At 50.3% G+C, this 18006-nt stretch overlaps 1 protein-coding gene across 1 annotated transcript in view; it reads right to left on the bottom strand.

Moving 5' to 3' along the window:
- ELF2 (E74 like ETS transcription factor 2) overlaps window positions 1-18006 on the bottom strand; it is a 63546-nt gene that overhangs the window by 15410 nt on the left and 30130 nt on the right.

Below are 18006 nucleotides of genomic sequence, written 5' to 3'. Positions count from 1 at the left end.
TCACTCCCTCTGTGCCTCAGTTACCTCATGTGAAAATAGGGATTTGGAGCCCTTTGTGGGACAGGAACTGTGTCCAACCAGATTAGCTTGTATCTACCCCAGTGCTTAATACAGGTGCCCGGCACATAGTAAGTGCTTAATACATACCATCCAAAAAAAAGAAAAAAAGAGAGAGAGAGAGCCCCTTGAAATTTGAACTCTGCATGAATCTCAAGCCAAAACAAACCTGAAAAAAATACAGACTGTTACAGATTAACAATTCAGGGGTGAGAAGAGTAAAACCTACTCTGGAGTGCCACAAAAAACCAGAGGGGCTGCTAGCGGCTTTCTTGGTAACACTGAGACATAAGCCCAAGTCCCCCTGCCTCCGTGTACATTGTGCTTTTAAGCGCACAGGTGACGGGCCAAATCCACAAACTGTGACACAGTCAGTTAAATGCAGTGAGCCGGGAGGGGGTGTTGATGTCCCTGCATTCCCCAGGAGGTCCAGGACTGCCCAAAGCCAAGGTATGAGCCATCTGGGTCTCTCTCAGTGGCTCTTCTCCCTGTAGCAGCTGCTGGGAACTCTTCAGCCTAAAGACTTCAGGGATAATGAACTCAACCTGAGCAGTCTCCCCGGCCCCGTCCTTGTTGTGAGCAGGGAATGGATCTACCGATTCTGTTCTAGCCTACCCTCCCAAGTGCTCAGTACAGTGCTCTCCACATGGTAAGTGCTCAATAAATACCACTGATTGATCTGCCAGTAAAGAAAACCGATGGAGGAAACCGATGCACCAAGGCTTCACCCACTTAGCCACAACCCAAATACCTCTTGTGAAAAGAGGCAGTGGGAGGCTCCAAGCTACAAATGACTCTAGGGTCCTCAGGACCAGATTCTTCTCCAAAGGCTCTGGACAGGAGAGAGCTCTCACCCCAAGGACTTCTGTGGGGGGGACAAGCCCGGGAAGAACCAATCGAGGTTCACATTTAGCTCCCGGGACAATCATCAAAAGCTCCCCCCACCCCCCACCCCCGGCATCCTCCCAGGAGCCACTGGTAGGAGAGTCAGTGACATATGATGGGAGAAGGACAAAGATGGAACTGGCTACTGCCTTTGCCAAACAGCAGAGGCCCATAAGAGGGCAAGATCACACTGACTGTGGTCACAATAGCTAGTCGTGCCCTCGCTGGGTTTAGTACTCTTTCTTTGTCCGTTCCCCACTCCCTGAGGAGAGACCCTGTGAGGATGCTTTTTGGGCTTTTTCTACGCCCTCATGAGCAGGCTGCCCCACTCACGGGGGACTGTAAGCTCGTTGTAGGCAGGGAATGTGTCTGTTTACTAGTATATCGCACTCCCCCAAGTGCTCAATAAAGTGCTTTGCATACAGTGAGCGCTCACTAAATATGACTGAAAAGAGCAGATGTTTATCTATTAATCAATCGTATTCACTGAGCACTTACCGTGTGCAGAGCACTCTATTAAGTGCTTGGGAGAGTCCAATATAACAGGGATGGTAGGCACATTCCCTGCCCACGATGAGCTTACGGTCCAGAAGGGGATAGAGACATTAATATAAATAAATTATGGATGTATACAGAATTACAGATATAAGCTATATAATCCTAGTTACAAATCTAACTGGTAGGATCTGCTTTTTTGACAGCACTGAAGTTACCGAGGTACTGATCCAGGGGGCTTTGTAATGGACCTGCAAGGTTCCCTTTCACCTATGAACACACCTACAAAAATTGAGTAAAAACATTTTAGACATTCAAATTTACTACAAACATCAAACTTTAAAGCCTGATATTTTTCAAATGCAATTGCGAAGTTTCAAAAGAAGCTACTGAACTGGATTCCCAAATGCACCTAAATCCTTCACCCTCCCTCCCCCCTACACCTCTCCCACCCCCGCCCTTTGGGGTCCCGTTTTTAAATCCAGTGACTCATTAGCACCTGTTGCCCATCAACCACACTCTCACTAAGGTACTCTGTCTCTCCAGTTGCTCTTTCCATTTATGGAAATCTGCTCAAAGTCAAATCGTTCCAGAGAGGCAGCCAACCTCTGAGTAATTCTATCTTTAGGTGACCCTGCTTACACTATCTGCAGCTTCAGTGAATTAAGGAGGATTCAACTGGGACTCCTATTGGAATTTCAAAGGATTCAGTCTTCTTTTTTTAAAACCCATGATTTAATTTTTTTTTTTTTTGGTGGGGAGGAGGGTGTCAGAGAAACCACCGAATTTGCAACAGCACCCTCAATCCAGAAAGGAAAATGACTGTCACGATTAAAAGCAGTTACATTTCTCAGTGTGCGTTTAGAGAGCGGTGGCAGTTATATTAAAATATAGCCCCCGTTTCCTCAATGCCATACAAATGCTTTTAAAATGTTGCCAACTTTAAAAAGAGATACAAATTTGAAATCAAACTAAAAAAACCCAAAAAACCTATGAAATTGCTTCTGTAAACTACTGCCAAGTTTCACTCTCTGTGCTTTGGTAATTCAAGTTACCAGGGTAAATCGCTTCTTACACACCTACGTTATGATTCATCAAATACGCCGTAGAGTTGTATTTAAAATATTGAACAAGGGCCACCGGACTCGTAATTTTACCAGATTTAAAATATAAACCGTTCTTTGCAATTGCATAGCAAAGGACACAATTTGGTGTGAAGGTGAGGTTAAAAACAAAGCATTCAAAAACTCTTCATTCTCTAGTAACGGGAGGATCGCTTGAACCCATCTTCGCTTTTAAAACATGATGAAATATCAGATTAATAACCAACCAGCAGGAGACGCTCACAAATAAAACCTTTAATGAAAACTCGATTCCCAATTCCGGATCAAGGGGAGGATACACGCTCTCGACTTCGATCCGTGGCACAATTTACTGGCGGTAAAGTGTTCTAAGGGTGAGACGAAGGTAGGAATTTCAGCAAGACGGTTAAAGAAAACTTGCCTGGAGTAGGTGTAAACTTCAATTTTACCTATAACCTGCATTCCCTTGAGCCCTCGATAATCCTTGCAGTTTAAAGAGCAACCCCAAACCAGCTTTTTCAGAAAAAAATTACAACCTATTTCTACTCTCCCAAGTTGCGCCACACCTCATAACAAAAACGGATGAATCAACCAAGAAGAAATACAACTGCTGTCATGAAGCGCAGAGCGCTTTAACTATTTCTTTGTAGCACCAAAGGTGACGAATGACGCTTGCCCAAATCATAGTTCAATCCCGGCGGGCCAACAGTCTTCTCAAATGGACTGAAATTGGGATCTGCGCAGTATAAACGTGAATAAAGTTAGCATGACGCCATCTATTGCTTCTCAGATTTTTTTTTTTTAATCTCATCGCAAGTTGGGATCCCTAATAGCGTCCTAGTTATCTATCTGAATGTTTAAGGGGGAAAACAAAGCATTTTGCCTGTGAAAAAACAAAACACGATCGAGGAGCACACATTCCCTTGCATCTCTCTAGAAATGCATCTGAAATGGTTAAGGAGAAAAATAAACCATACTGTCCTTGTCAAATCAAACACAATGACGAGCCTGAGGGCAGCATTTCCCATTTAGCCACCACTAGTTGGTGTTGCTACAGCCTGCTCTGCACACAGTGATGCAACAGGGAAAAGATTCAAGAAAGAGTAGAGTTTTAATCGCAGTCCCCAAAATACAAATGGCCCGCGTAACCACCCGCTATCTAGTGAATGTCTCCTTGTTCCCCTGCTATCTTTCTAATCAAACAGCGCCGAAGAGGGGGAATCATAACAGACTGTCACTCGCCTACCGTTACAAAACACCAAACTTGGTAATCGGGTCTGGCGGAGGCGTACCTCGGACTTTACGCAGAGAGCTGGCCCTGCATCTAACGGGTTCGTCGAGTTGTTCTGAGTTCGGAAATAAAGTTTAGCGGCAAAATTAGTCTGAGAGGATTTGAAAAGGGGAACAAGGGCACTTCGATAGGCCCCAACACTCTCGCCAGCATTGAGAAATCCTGGGATAAGCTAGCATTACAAGGTCATTACTAAACTGCAGCACCTGATTTCCAATGGCTTATCCTTTAATGCCATGAGGCAACTACTGTGATACTTGGTGGAAGATCTATACTTCCAAGTCTAGGCGAGAAATAAACACTATCCTTAAACCGCAGGTCAATTCCAATTAAAGACGCCCCTTCAATCTAACCGATACACTCTTAAGAGGAGACAACCAAAGTTATAGAGTCCCTCGTGTTCGAGTACTCCAAAGTGTATTGAATACTGATAGACAGCTTCCTAATGTTAACATGAAATGCTTAAAACTTTTAGAGAGTTTCAAGGGAGTTTGCAGAGGTAAGTTCTATTACAGTACGAAGCGGGGTGGGTGTGGGGGGGGGAGGGGGAGGGGCTAGTGGAAAAAGTGCGGGCCTGAGAGTCAAACCTGGGCTCAACCATTTGTCTGCCGTGTGACCCTGGGCAAGTCGCTTCACTTCTCTGTGTCTCAGTTACCTCATGGGAATTAATCATCTGTTGCCCACTTGTTCATTCCAAGCGCTTAGTACAGTGCTCTGCACATAGTAAGCGCTCAATAAATACTATTGAATGAATTAAAACTGTGAGCCCTCTGTGAGCCAGGGACTGACCGTCCCACCCGATTTAGCTGTACCTACCTCAGGACTTAGTACGGTGCCTTGACACTTTGTAAGCATTTAACGAATACCATAAAAACACATACATATTGGAAAATGCTTATCAAGAGTTTCCCTTCATTGTTTTACCAAAATGCACATTGACGATAGATGGGGAAATATTCCATTCTCGAGAAAAAGCTAAAATTTTACTCATCTGAACAAAAAGGAAAAAAGAATCGCATAAAATGGAAGGCCTTCATTTACACCTTTCTGAACTGTTTGGCCCTTCCCTTCCTCTGTTTAGAGACACAGGCTTAGAATGAAGTGTAATTCGGATACTGCAACCCCGACTGAAAAGTGGGTTACACAAACCAACAAACTGACTGACCATACCAAAAAAAAAAAAAAAAAAAAAAATCAAACCCAAAAAACCAATGCTATTCTTTCTTCTTCTTTTTCTTTTTACCCAAACTCTTTATTTTCTCTTCTTCATTTCCAGCTCATTACCCTAATTTCCCTGGGATTTTACTGGTCAATGGCTAACAATGGAAATGTTGACATACAACCAAACCGAAATAAGAATTTAAGTTCACAGAGGTGTACCTGAAACCATTTTCAAATGTGGGCGTGGTCTCGTGGAGCGAGCATGGACCCGGGAGTCAGAAGATCTGTATTTTAATCCAGCCATTTGGCTGCTGTGTGACCATGAGAAAATCACTTTACTTCTCTGTGCCTGTTTCCTCATCTATATAATGGGGATTAAATACCTGGTCGCCCTCCCTACTTGGACTGTTGATCCCCGTGTGAGATAGGGTCTTGTGTCCGAACCACACATTCTGTATCTACCCTAGTGCCTGAAACAGTCCCTGGAACTTACAAGCGCTTAACAAATACCATTATCTTCCTTATGATTTCAAGTTGATAAGACTAAAACCAAATCCAAACACACTCACCTGTGATACATCTCTCCCTCTACATAGATCTATATGTATACACACACACTCTGCAGGTGTTCAATAAATACTTGCGGCTGACAATACATGAACAGATGTGGCGATGGAAAGACACTTAAGTGGGAATTTCTTTAGATTTTTTTTTCCCTAACAGAGCAAGACCTGAAAACATTTACCTATTTAACAAAGATGCTTTCAGTACATAAACAGATTTACTCTGAACATACTCTTGAGGGAAAGAATTTTAAAACAAGGATTCCGCCAACCTCTAAGGGGGTACCCAGTTCCATCTTACACTCAGAAATGTAAAATTCCAATTTCAGACAATTCTACAAATCATCAGTTGCACGACCATTTTATAGCAACAACAAAGAGTGCACGGAAACATTCACTAGCTTAATAATTACAAGTCTCCAAACAGATTTTCCATTTTCAACAAGGTATTCTGGGCACTTGCTAGGTGTCAGTCCTTCTACCACACCCGTTTTCGTCATGTGTTCTGGAGAGAATGCAACCAAGAAACTAGGAACAATCTTCCCCTGATGGATGTATGTCTGGAAACAACGTGGAGCAGAGTCAGGAGCAAGAGTTTCGTGCAGGTGTGTGGCAAGGCATAAATACTAGAGCACACTCTGAGTTTCTTCAGGAATACAACTTTCACATATACAACTGACTGTATCTTTAGAAAGCATACACATACTTTTTTTGATGATATTGTCAAGCACTTACTATGTGCCAGCACTGTTTCTAAGCCCTGGAGTAGACACAAGGCGATCGGGTGGGTGTCCCACAGGGGACTCACGGTCTTCATCCCCATTTCACAGATGAGGTAACTGAGGCCCAGAGAACTGAAGTGACTCGCCCAAGGTCACTCAGCAGGCAAGCAGCTGGGATTAGGACCCAGGTCTATCTCCCCAGGGCCCATGCTCTATCCACTAGCCACGCTGCTTTCTCTAACCCTTAATATCGCGTTTTCACCCATTAATTTAGAATACGGCTTCTTTAGAGTTTCTACTCCTCTGGAATACGCTTTTTCTCGATTTAATACGCTCGGAGGTGCAACCCACTCTAAAGGAGGGGGTTTAACTGGAAGACTAAGTAAGCCGTATCCAGGCAAAAAAAAAAACGGTATCGAGAAAGTTCCCTGTTATTATCAAAGGGTTTAAGGTAGTTAATCCTTTTAACTGCAAATCATCTCTCAACAACAGTTAATGCTCACCACGTGCAGGACAAGCAGATCTTCTTCCAGGAAGCTTTCCCGGCAATGAACCCCAACCAACCCACCAATCCCCTTCCTCCCAGGATCACACCCACCTCAGCTCTTCCCTCCCTGGGGCGTTCTCTTGTATTGTATTGTTGGTGACCTACTAATTGATCTGATGGCCCTCAGGCCCGAGTCTCTGACTTATCATTCCTGCACCCTCGCATGGTGCTAGCCACCTGGGGTTGCTCGATGAAAAGTTGTTGGACTGCCGAATAGTACCCCAGAGGGTAGGTGGATTTCACTTGAGCGTTTTCTCCAATTATGGGACGGAGATAATACCAAAGCAGAGTGAAGTGACTTTCCCAAGGTCACGGGGTCACAGACGGCAGGGTTTCCATTTATATTCAGGCTACGAGTCACAGACTCAACTCTACCTCCCCAATTTTGCTTCAACCTTTTGGCAGTAAGCATCCGTGGCTCGAGTGTCTGCCAGTCGAAAGGGGGCAAGTGAAATGCCTAACTCTCAGAGGTCCTGAAGTAACAATTAACCAAAGTACAGTGCTTCGAAAAATACAACACTCTAAATACCGCAGATCTCTTCTTCAGAAAACCGTTATCATTAAAACTGCCTTCTTACAATTGTTGTAATTATAACGCTGATGCCCAGTCACTGAAATGAAAGGCCCTGAAGCCGGGAAACGTAACTGCTTCTAGGACACACATCTCTGTTTCCAAGCTCAGGCTAACGAAAAGTATTCTCTTAGTACAGTGCTCTGCACCCCGTAAGCACTCAATAAATGTGACCGAATGAATGAAGCTACACATTTCCAACAACAACAACAAAAAATCACGGCTCTTCTCAGTCTCCACTTTCTTTCAAAAAGTTTTTGACACTAAACAGCTTCTTGCTGGCTCCAACTTTTCCCGCCTTTTCACCTCCTACCCTTCTAACACCCGCACCGGCCTTTCAAGGAATTTTAGGTGTCTTTTTCCTTTTCCCTTTCCAACTCATCAGGGGCTACTTCAGGGAGCTCCTTAAGCGCGCATCTTGCCAGACAGCACAGTCCGTTACCTGTACCGACGTTTCCCCACAACGCAGTTAGTAACGGATATGGCATCACTAATATGAAACTAAAATATCTTTCCCACCTCAATTTTTTGAATACTATTTAAGCGCTCGCTACGTGCCAGGCATTCTACTTACTAAACGTCGGGGTAGACACAAGATAATCAGATGGCATCCAGCCCCTGTCCCCCAGCCTCGATCCCCGTTTTACAGATGAGGTAAGACACAGAAATGAACTGATTCGTCCAAGGTCACAGGGCAGGCGAGTGGCCGGGCTGAGATTTAGAACGCAGATCCTCGGACTCTCTTCCTCCTGGCACAGTTATGCTGCTTGGGGTCCGCGGAGGCTACACGACCGACGTTGGGACGTCACTGAATTTTAAACCTATCCTGTCACTTAGAGACCTAGGCGCTCCTTTCGCCTCAGTTTGCTCACCTGGAAGTAGGGCATCCCTCTACGCCCATCTACCTCACTGGCTCGAGTTGTGAGTTCTCTGCTCAGGTCCCAGTCAAACAGCAGAAGCGCTCTGAAAAGACCACAATGGTCCCTCTCAAAATCCACTGACGGGCTGGAACTTTACAGACACGCTCGGGAAGCGGCATAGGGCGTGGCGGGGAGGAGCCCGGGCCCGGGAGTCGGAAGGTGGTGAGTTCTAATCCCAGCTCCTCCACCTTTCCGCTGAGCGACCTTGGGAAAGTCGCTTCCCTGCTCCGGGGTCCCCTCCCCTGTAAAACGGGGATGGAGACTGTGAGCCCCACGTGGGACAGGGACTGCGTCCGACCCGACCGGCTTGCGTCCACCCCGGCGCCTCGTATGCCGCAATTCCTATTATTACAGAGTCGAGGGCCTGGGGATGGCCGCGTGCTTCCTCTGACCACCCTAAAACAGTGTGGCTCGGCGGAAAGAGCCCGGCCTTAGGAGTCAGAGGTCATGGGTTCTAATCCCGGCTCCGCCACCTGTCGGCTGGGTGACTCTGGGCAAGGCGCTTCACTTCTCTGGGCCTCGGGGATCTCATCTGTAAAACGGGGATGAAGAGGGGGAAGCCTTGTGCGGGACACCCTGAATGCCCGGTACCTACCCCGGCGCTTAGGACAGTGCTGGGCACCCGGGAAGCACCTAACAGCCGCCCACATTATTATTATTGTTATTAAAAACTCTGTTTCCTTGCGCTTCTCCTTTTCTCCGCATTCATTCAGTAGTATGGATTGAGCGCTGACTACGTGCGGAGCCCTGTACTAAGCGCTTGGAATGTACAATTGGGCAACAGATAGAGACCATCCCTGCCCAATGGCGGGCTCACAGTCTCATCGACCGGGAAGGGGACAGGACGGGGACGGCGGCAAAAGGGAGTGGGGTCGGTGGTGGCGCGATGGAGGAGGAAGAGATGAAGGAGGTGGAGGAGAGGAGGAGGAGGAGGAGGGGAGGGGGAAGAGGAGGAGGGAGGAGGAGGTGGTGGAGGAGGAGGAGGGGGAAGAGGAGGAGGGAGGAGGAGGAGGTGGTGGAGGAGAGGAGGAGGAAGAGGTGGAGGAGAGGAGGGGAGGAGGAGGAAAAGGAGGAAGAGGTGGTGGAGGGAGAGGAGGAGGAGAGGAGGAGGAGGGGGAGGTGGTGGAGGTGGAGGAGAGAGGAGGAAGGGGAGGTGGTGGAGGTGGAGGAGAGGAGGAGGTGGAGGAGAGGAGGAGGTGGAGGAGGAGGAGGTGGAGGAGGAAGAAAAGGAGGAGGAGGAGGAAGAAAAGGAGGAGGAAGAGAAGGAGGAGGAGGTTGAGGAGGAGAAGGAGGAGGAGGTAGAGGAGGTGGAGGAGGAGGAGGAGAAAGTGGAGGAAGGAGGAGGAGGAGGTGGAGGAGGAGGAGGAAAAGGAGGTGGTGGAGGAGGAGGAGGAGGAAGAGGAGGAGGAGAAGGAGGAAGAGGAGGTAGAGGAGGAGGAGGTGGAGGAGAGGAGGAGAAAGTGGAGGAAGAGGAGGAGGAGGTGGAGGAGGAGGAGGAAAAGGAGGTGGTGGAGGAGGAGGAGGAGGAGGAGGAGGAGGCGACCCTCCCGCGGTGCGACGCGACACACTGTGCACCGGCGTCGTGGTGGTGGTGGTCGTGGCGGTCGGGCACTTCCGTGTTTACAGTGGGTCTTCCCTCCAATTCCCCGCGTCCATTGTGCGAGCCGCTGCGGGCCGGGGCCCCGCCTCCCGGAGCCCCCGGGGGCTGCCATTGGCAGGGCCGCCCGCCCCTCTCCGCCGACGGACACGGGGGCACGGAAGGGGAGCGGGACGGAGGGGAAAACCCGGGCCCTCCCCGAGGCCGCCCCTTCCCCGGGCGCCCTAGGGCGGGCCCGACATCTCCGTTTCTGAAAAGAGATTTAAAACGGGGGCGGAGGGGGGGGGGGGGGGCACGCCCCAGGCACCCCCCCTCGGTTCCCCGGGCCGAGGTAACGGGGCCGGTCCCGTTACTCCCGCGGCCGCGCAGCTCGGAGGGCCCCTCGGAGGAGGCGGCCCGGGGGCAGGGGGGGGGGGCAGACAGCGTGGCAGGCGGGGACAGCGGAGGCTCCTTCACTTCCTGGTTCCCGAGCGGCCGGTTCGCCTCTCCCCGCCCCGGGAATCCCCGACCCGGCCGCGCCTTCCCGGGTCCATCCCATCCCATCCCCCCCCGGCCCCGCCGTCAGGTGATCGCTTCTCCTTCGCCGCCTCCATGGCTTGGGTCGGGCAGGGGGGGAGGGAAGACGCCTCCGGGCCCGCGCGCGCGCGGCCGGGAAACTTAGGAGGGAGGGAGGGAGGGAGGGAGGGGGAGCGTGTGGGGGACGCGGCGGCGGCGGCGGCGGGGGCCGCTTGGTCCTCACCGGCGCGGATGAGCAGATCCAGCTGGTTGGTGGGCGCCTCATGCAGGGACGTCGCCATGTTTCCGCCGGGGCCCGGGGCCCGGAGGCGCCGCCGCCGCCGCCGCCGCTTCACATTGACTTACGGGGCGAGCGGAGGCGGCCGGACGACGACGACGACGACGACGACGACGAGGAGAGGCGGAACCAGCAGCCGCCGGCGCGCGCGCGCGCGCGCTCTCCCCCCCCTCGCGCGCTCTCCCCCCCCCCCTCGCGCGCGCCGCCCTCGCACGCGCGCGCGCCGGGCGATCCCTCCGCGTCGTCGCTCGCGCCGGGGAAGCCGAGCCCGGGGGCCGCCGGCGGCCCGGCCGATCCTTCCGCCCGGCCCCCTCGCGCAGGAAGTCCCCCGCGCCGCGCGCAGAGTGTGGCTGGCCGGCCCCGGGTGGCTCTTCCACGCGCGCGCGCGCACACACACGCACACACGCGCGCGCTCAGGACGCGCACCAAGCGCGGCTGCCCCAGGCAGGTTCTTCTACACACGCACATGCACCCAACTGCTGCTGCCCCTGGAAGTTCTCTCTCTCTCTTTCTCACACACACACACACCCCCCCATGATGCCGCTCAGGTCGCACACCAATTGCTGCTGCCCTTGGAAGTTCTCTCTCACACACACACACACACAGACACACACGTGCACCCAACTGCGGCTGCCCCTGGCAGAGCATGCACACAGACACACACACACACACACACACACACACAGCCGCTCAGGACGCGCACCAAGTGCGGCTGCCCCTGGCAGGTTCTTCTACACATGCACATGCATCCAACTGCTGCTGCCCCTGGAAGTTTTCACACACACACACACGCACCCAACTGCTGCTGCCCCTGGAAGTTTTCTCACACACACACATGCACATGCACCCAACTGCTGCTGCCCCTGGCAGAGCATGCACACAGACACACACACACACACACACACAGCCGCTCAGGACGCACACCAAGTGCCGCTGCTCCTGGCAGGTTCTTCTACACACACACATGCACATGCACCCAACTGCTGCTGCCCCTGGAAGTTTTCTCACACACACACATGCACATGCACCCAACTGCTGCTGCCCCTGGCAGAGCATGCACACAGACACACACACACACACAGACAGCCGCTCAGGACTCGCACCAAGTGCTGCTGCTCCTGGCAGGTTCTTCTACACACACACACATGCACTCAACTGCTGCTGCCCTTGGAGGTTCTCTCTCACACACACACACACATGCACCGGACTGTGGCTGCCCCTGGCAAGGCATGCACACAGACACACACACACACAGTCGCTCAGGACGCACACCAAGTGCTGCTGTCCCTAGCAGGTTCTTCTACACACACACACACACACATGCACTCAACTGCTGCTGCCCCTGGAAGTTCTCTCTCACACACACACACACATGCACTCTGCTGCTGCCCCTGGAAGGTCTCTCACACACACACACACGCACCCAACTGCGGCTGCCCCTGGCAGAGCATACACACACACACACAATCACACAGCCGCTCAGGACGCACACCAATTGCTGCTGCCCCGCTAGATTCTTCTACACACACACATGCACTCAACTGCTGCTGCCCCTGGAAGTTCTCTCTCTCTCTCACACACACACCCATGATGCCGCTCAGGTCACACACCAATTGCTGCTGCCCCTGGAAGTTCTCTCTCTCACACACACACACATGCACCCAACTGCGGCTGCCCCTGGCAAAGCATACACACAGACACACACACACATGCACCCAACTGCGGCTGCCCCTGGCAAAGCATACACACAGACACACACACACACACAGCCGCTCAGGACGCACACCAATTTCAGCTGCCCCTGGAAGGTTCTTCTACACACACACACACACACACGGACCCAACTGCTGCTGCCCCTGGCAGTTTTCTCACACACACACACACACACACACACACACACGATGCCGCTCAGGACACACACCAATTGCTGCTGCCCCTGGAAGTTCTCTCTCACACAGACATGCACCCAACTGCGGTTGCCCCTGGCAGGGCACACCCACACACACAGAGACACACACACACAGAGACACACACACACAGACACACACACACATGATGCCACTCAGGACGCACACCAAGTGCTGCTGCCCCTGGAAGTTCACACACACACACACACACACACTGTTGCTCGCCCCAGGCAACTCTTCCACGCACATACACACACACAGGCGCTCAGGACACACACCAATTGCAGCTGCCCCTGGCAGCTTCTTATACAAGCGCACACACACATGCACCTAACTGCTGCTGCTGCCCCTGGCAGGTTCTTATACACACACAGACACACATGCACCTGACTGTGGCTGCCCCTGGCAGAGCACACACACACACACACACACACACGATGCTGCTCAGGATGCACACCAATTGCTGCTGCCCCTGGCAGGTTCTTATATATACACACACACACAAACATGCACCCAACAGCTGCTGCCCCTGGCAGATCTCACATACAGCCACACGTACACACTGCCGCTCAGGACACACACCAATTGCTGCTGCCCCTGGAAGTTCTCTCTCACACACACACACACACATGCACCCAACTGCTGCTCCCCTGGCAGATCTCTCTCTCACACACACACACACAGAGCCGCTCAGGATGCACACCAATTGCGGCTGCCCCTGGCAGGTTCTTATACACGCGCACACACACATGCACCCAACTGCTGCTGCCCCTGGCAGATCACACCCACACACACACCCAAACGATGCCGCTCAGGACACACACCAATTGTGGCTGCCCCTGGCAGGTTCTTCTACACACACACACACGCACCCAACTGCTGCTGCCCCTGGCAGATGTTACACACACACACACACAATGCGCTCTGGACACACACCAATTGCTGCTGCCCCGGCAGATCACACCCACCCACACAAAAGCACACACACACTGCCGCCCAGGACCCCCTTTTCTCCCCGCGATGCAGACCAGGGAGCAGACCGCCGGAGCAGGGGGGAAGCAGGCGCTCCACTAGTGCCCCTCTCCCCCTTGGGGACACCCTGCCGGTCCCTTCCTGCTGCCCGGAAAAGGAGAAGACTTTACTTTTGGGGGGTCTTAATCGCTTTGGGCAATAAGCAAATGATGGGGGGACGGAACCCCACGCCCCTTGATCTGGGGCTGCCTTTTTGTTGTTGTTGCTCTTTTTGGAACTTGTCAAGCGAACTAAACTTTCCGCGTTTGAAACCACCACCACGACCACCACCTTCCCGCAGGAGAAAGGGGCTTCCAAAAGAGGCCGGCCACCGGCCTCTTCTTTGTCTCCGTTGCCAGGAACCCCAACGCGCGGGGGAAACCCGTGCCCCCTTTTCGTGGCTCATTCGTGGCGGGTCCCCGGGGTTGCCCGGCTCTTTGGACGCGTCTTGCCGGATGGACTCTCATTTCCGGCAGACGCACCGTCTGCTGTCAAATCACCCCACGACTTGGCCGGTTCCACCGGGTTGGCGCGGGCAGTTGGGCCGGTGGGGGTCGCAAATAATAACGTTAATAACGATAATGTTGGTATTGGTTCAGCGCTTACTATGGGCAGAGCACTGTTCTACGCGCTGGGGGGGGGGATACAGGGTCATCAGGTGGTCCCACGTGGGGCTCCCAGTTTTAATCCCCATTTTACAGATGAGGGAACTGAGGCACAGGGCAGTTAAGTGACTTGCCCACGGTTCAAAACAGCTGACAAGTGCAGAGTCGGGATTCGAACCCATGACCTCTGATTCCCAAGCCCGGGCTCTTTCCACTGAGCCACGCTGCTTGCCCGTGGCTTTTCTGCAGGGTCGAGAACTGGAAAGGACCCTAAGGGACCTGTCCCGCTTCTACCCCTCTCCTTCTCCCCCAAATCCAGGGCGGGGAGGGGGCCGAGCGTCATGGAGACGGGCCCCGAATTTGACACCGACCAGGGCAAGTTGGGTTGTGCCCTTTTCCAAAACCATAGGGGGATTTGAAGCACCTCGGCCTAGGTTCGGCACCTTCCGAGAAGCAGAGTGGGGTGACTCAAACTGGGCACCTCGGGGGAATTCTTCCTGTTAATCTGGGCTCAACTTCAAAGGGGGCCCGTCCGATTTCAGCTTTCGTTTTTAAGATTCGCTTGTGACTTTTGCACGGCAGGTGGCTGGAAAGGATACCACTCCTTTCCAGCATCTGCCAACGATGCACACATCCACCCGAATGCTCACCACGGCTACCCGCTGACACGCACAACGCTCCTCGGGCCACTCTGCCTTAATGCGTGGCGCGTCGAGGCAACCGTGATGGTATTGGCTTCCAAGTATCGATCTCAGATTTAATATTTACATGCGGGACTTGGGGCGACGGCTCTGGATTTATTCGAGAAAAATGATGTCACTCGCACGAAAGATAAGCAGAAACTCACCTCGGTTGTCAGTTAAACCAAGTGAACGTCCACGTCTTTACACAGGGTCTGGGCTCTACTCCCAGCTCTGCCTACTTGTCTACTGTGTGACCTTGGGCAAGTCACTTAAATTTCCCTGGGCCTCAGTTTCCTCATCTGTAAAATGGGTTTAAGACTGTGAGCCCCATGGGAGACCTGGACTGGGTCCACCCTAATACACTTATGCCATAAAGAAGTGAGAAAGCAAAAGCCCCAGAAAGAAAAACGTGCACCAAAGAGTCACCACACCTTCTAGAGATTGCCAAGGCAGAAGAAGGATGGCTTCTTAATGACAAATTTTTCTTAACATGTTCACTGCCAAAACGGATTTTTAAATTTCAAATGAAATATTTCTCGGTGTTTTCAACTCTAACCCTAATCAATCCATTGCATTTATTGAGTACCTAATCTTTAATTTAAAAAAAAATCAAGGAGAGAAATCCAATTAAAACTTAAAAAGGAATACCCTATGTTCACACAGTGCTCAAACACCGATATACGCCCTCTTAACAAACTATTCAACAGTTAAACTGGCATTTGCGAACGGCTTTTTCGATAGGAAAAAAGGGGGTGCATTCCAATACTTTCCACCAAACTTAATGCCCTTGGGATAGGGACTGTGTCCAACCCGATTATCTTGGATCTACCCCGGGGCTTAGTACAGGGCTGGGTACATATTCATGAACATGCAGGTGACTTACCCGTCAGTATAAGTTAACTGTGCTTAATTTTCACAAGATAAGACTATGGGAGTCTATAGATTTAATACAGTAAAAATGGCAAATTCACATTTCACCCGCCATCCCTCAATTAATGGGCAAAAGTACACAGCAAACATAACCAAAATACCAAAGATTTGAAGTATTTTTTTCTCTTCCAATTCTTGATTTTTTTTCCCACCTACACCAATCATGTAATCTTCCTCAGTATTTGCAGTCTACCAACTCTACTGTGCTCTCCCAAACACTGAATACAGTGCAGTGCTGACAGAAAGTGCTCAACAAATACCACTGATTGAATGATTGATTTGGGTCTTAAACAGGAAACTGTTCAGACTGATCTGATCTCAGATTTGGAAAGCACAGAGAAAATGGGCTTGGAAATATGCTATGGGCGGTAAGAGGAAGGTAGGTACTGGATCACTCATTTTGCTATTATAGTCCCTCGTAGAGCACATCTTCCTCCACAAACCCATTTTGCTACCCTAACTGTTCCAAAAACTCCAAAATCTGGAGCCTGATTTGCTAAAGAACAAAAATCCTTTGAATCACTCCCAAAAGTAGGGGGTACAGCTCTGGACCTAAGAGCATGCTTTTTTTTTTTTTAAAAAAAAAAGTTATTTGTTAAGCACTTACTATGTGCCAGGCACTGTACCGAGTGCCGGGGTAGATACAGGATAAGCAGCGTGGCTCAGTGGAAAGAGCCTGGGCTTCGGAGTCAGAGGTCATGGGTTCGACTCCCAGCTCTGCCACTTGTCTGCTGTGTGACTGTGGGCAAGTCACTTAACTTCTCTGTGCCTCAGTTACCTCATCTGTAAAATGGGGATTAACTGTGAGCCTCATGTAGGACAACCTGATTACCCTGTATCTCCCCCAGCGCTTAGAACAGTGCTCTGCACATAGTAAGCGCTTAATAAATGCCAACATTATTATTATTATTAATCAGGTTGGACACAGTCCATGTCTCACATGGGGCTCAAGGTCTTAGGCCTCATTTCAGTTACCTCATGAGGTAACTGAAGGACAGAAAAATGAAGTCACTTGCCCAACCAAGGTAATACAGCAGACAAGTGACAGAGGCAGAATTAGAACCTAGGTCCTTCGACACCTAGACCAATGCTCTTTCCATTAGGCCATGCTGCTTCTCTTTGCCTGGACCTCAAACTGCATTTAGCTTTAAATTATACATACAATGGTCATAGTGAAAATAAGGTGCGATAATTTAATCATCCTACTGTTTGGGATCTTGGCAAAATAAAAGGATTAAAAAGTATGTGGTTGGTAGATCATTTCAAAATACTGGCATTAATCTAATTGTCATGATTGGTGACCAAAGAAAGGTTTTTTTTTTAATTAAGCTTCCAATTATTTGCAGTTTCAGAGAAGAGAAAAATCTGAAAGTTTTTCATTTTCCCCTAATTTTACAATTATCTTAAATTTGACTCACTCTTCAAAACAGAAATTACTATTTTGGAAGCGTTATTTCTCTCCAATGCTTCAGAATCTTGGAAAATGTTACCTCTGATTTTCCTATTTTGGGAGATATTTGGTGGGAGAGGGAGGGAGAGGAGACACACACACACACACACACACACGCAATGCCTTGGGAGATATTCTTTTCCCCCCTTTGGGAATCAACCTTGACTGAAATAATTTTGCTGGGCCAAACGTCAGCTTCTATTTCTTTGCAGTTACCCTTGAGAGTTGCAGGATCTGATTATTGCAGCTATTTCCTAATAGATGTTACTTCAATGCATCATTATCATATAGAATAATTAAGTACCGGTGGTATTCTGCCAAGCAAATTAATAAGTCCCTGCAATACTTAGAGCATTCATGGCTTCTGGAAACCAATTCAGAGACTTGCTACTTATCAAAAAGCCAAGTTTAACATCGTGGGCGGGCGGCTTAAAACACACTACCTTTTAAGCTTTATCTCGAATACACTGCACTTGTGATTTTCTTGTTATTCAGAGGTACATTAAGAGTGAGTAATGGGAAATTTTTTTGATTCCTGTTTCAGGAGATCCAAGGTATGGTTCATCCATTCACTTATTGGCGGTTTTACCTGAAATATGCAATATTTCAAGGCCTCAACTGACTCCATCATTTTACCGGCTATACCACAGCTCACATTCTTTGCTTCATTCCCAAGCTATCCACTCTTACCTCCTAACTCCTTGTCTGTATATCCCCCCCCCCCCACCTCCAGGCC

This window comes from Ornithorhynchus anatinus, chromosome 12 (genome assembly GCF_004115215.2).
Source record: "Ornithorhynchus anatinus isolate Pmale09 chromosome 12, mOrnAna1.pri.v4, whole genome shotgun sequence".
In the NCBI taxonomy this organism is placed as follows: domain Eukaryota; kingdom Metazoa; phylum Chordata; class Mammalia; order Monotremata; family Ornithorhynchidae; genus Ornithorhynchus; species Ornithorhynchus anatinus.
Note: the sequence above shows the minus strand (reverse complement) of the source record. Positions and strands in the feature narration are given on the sequence as shown.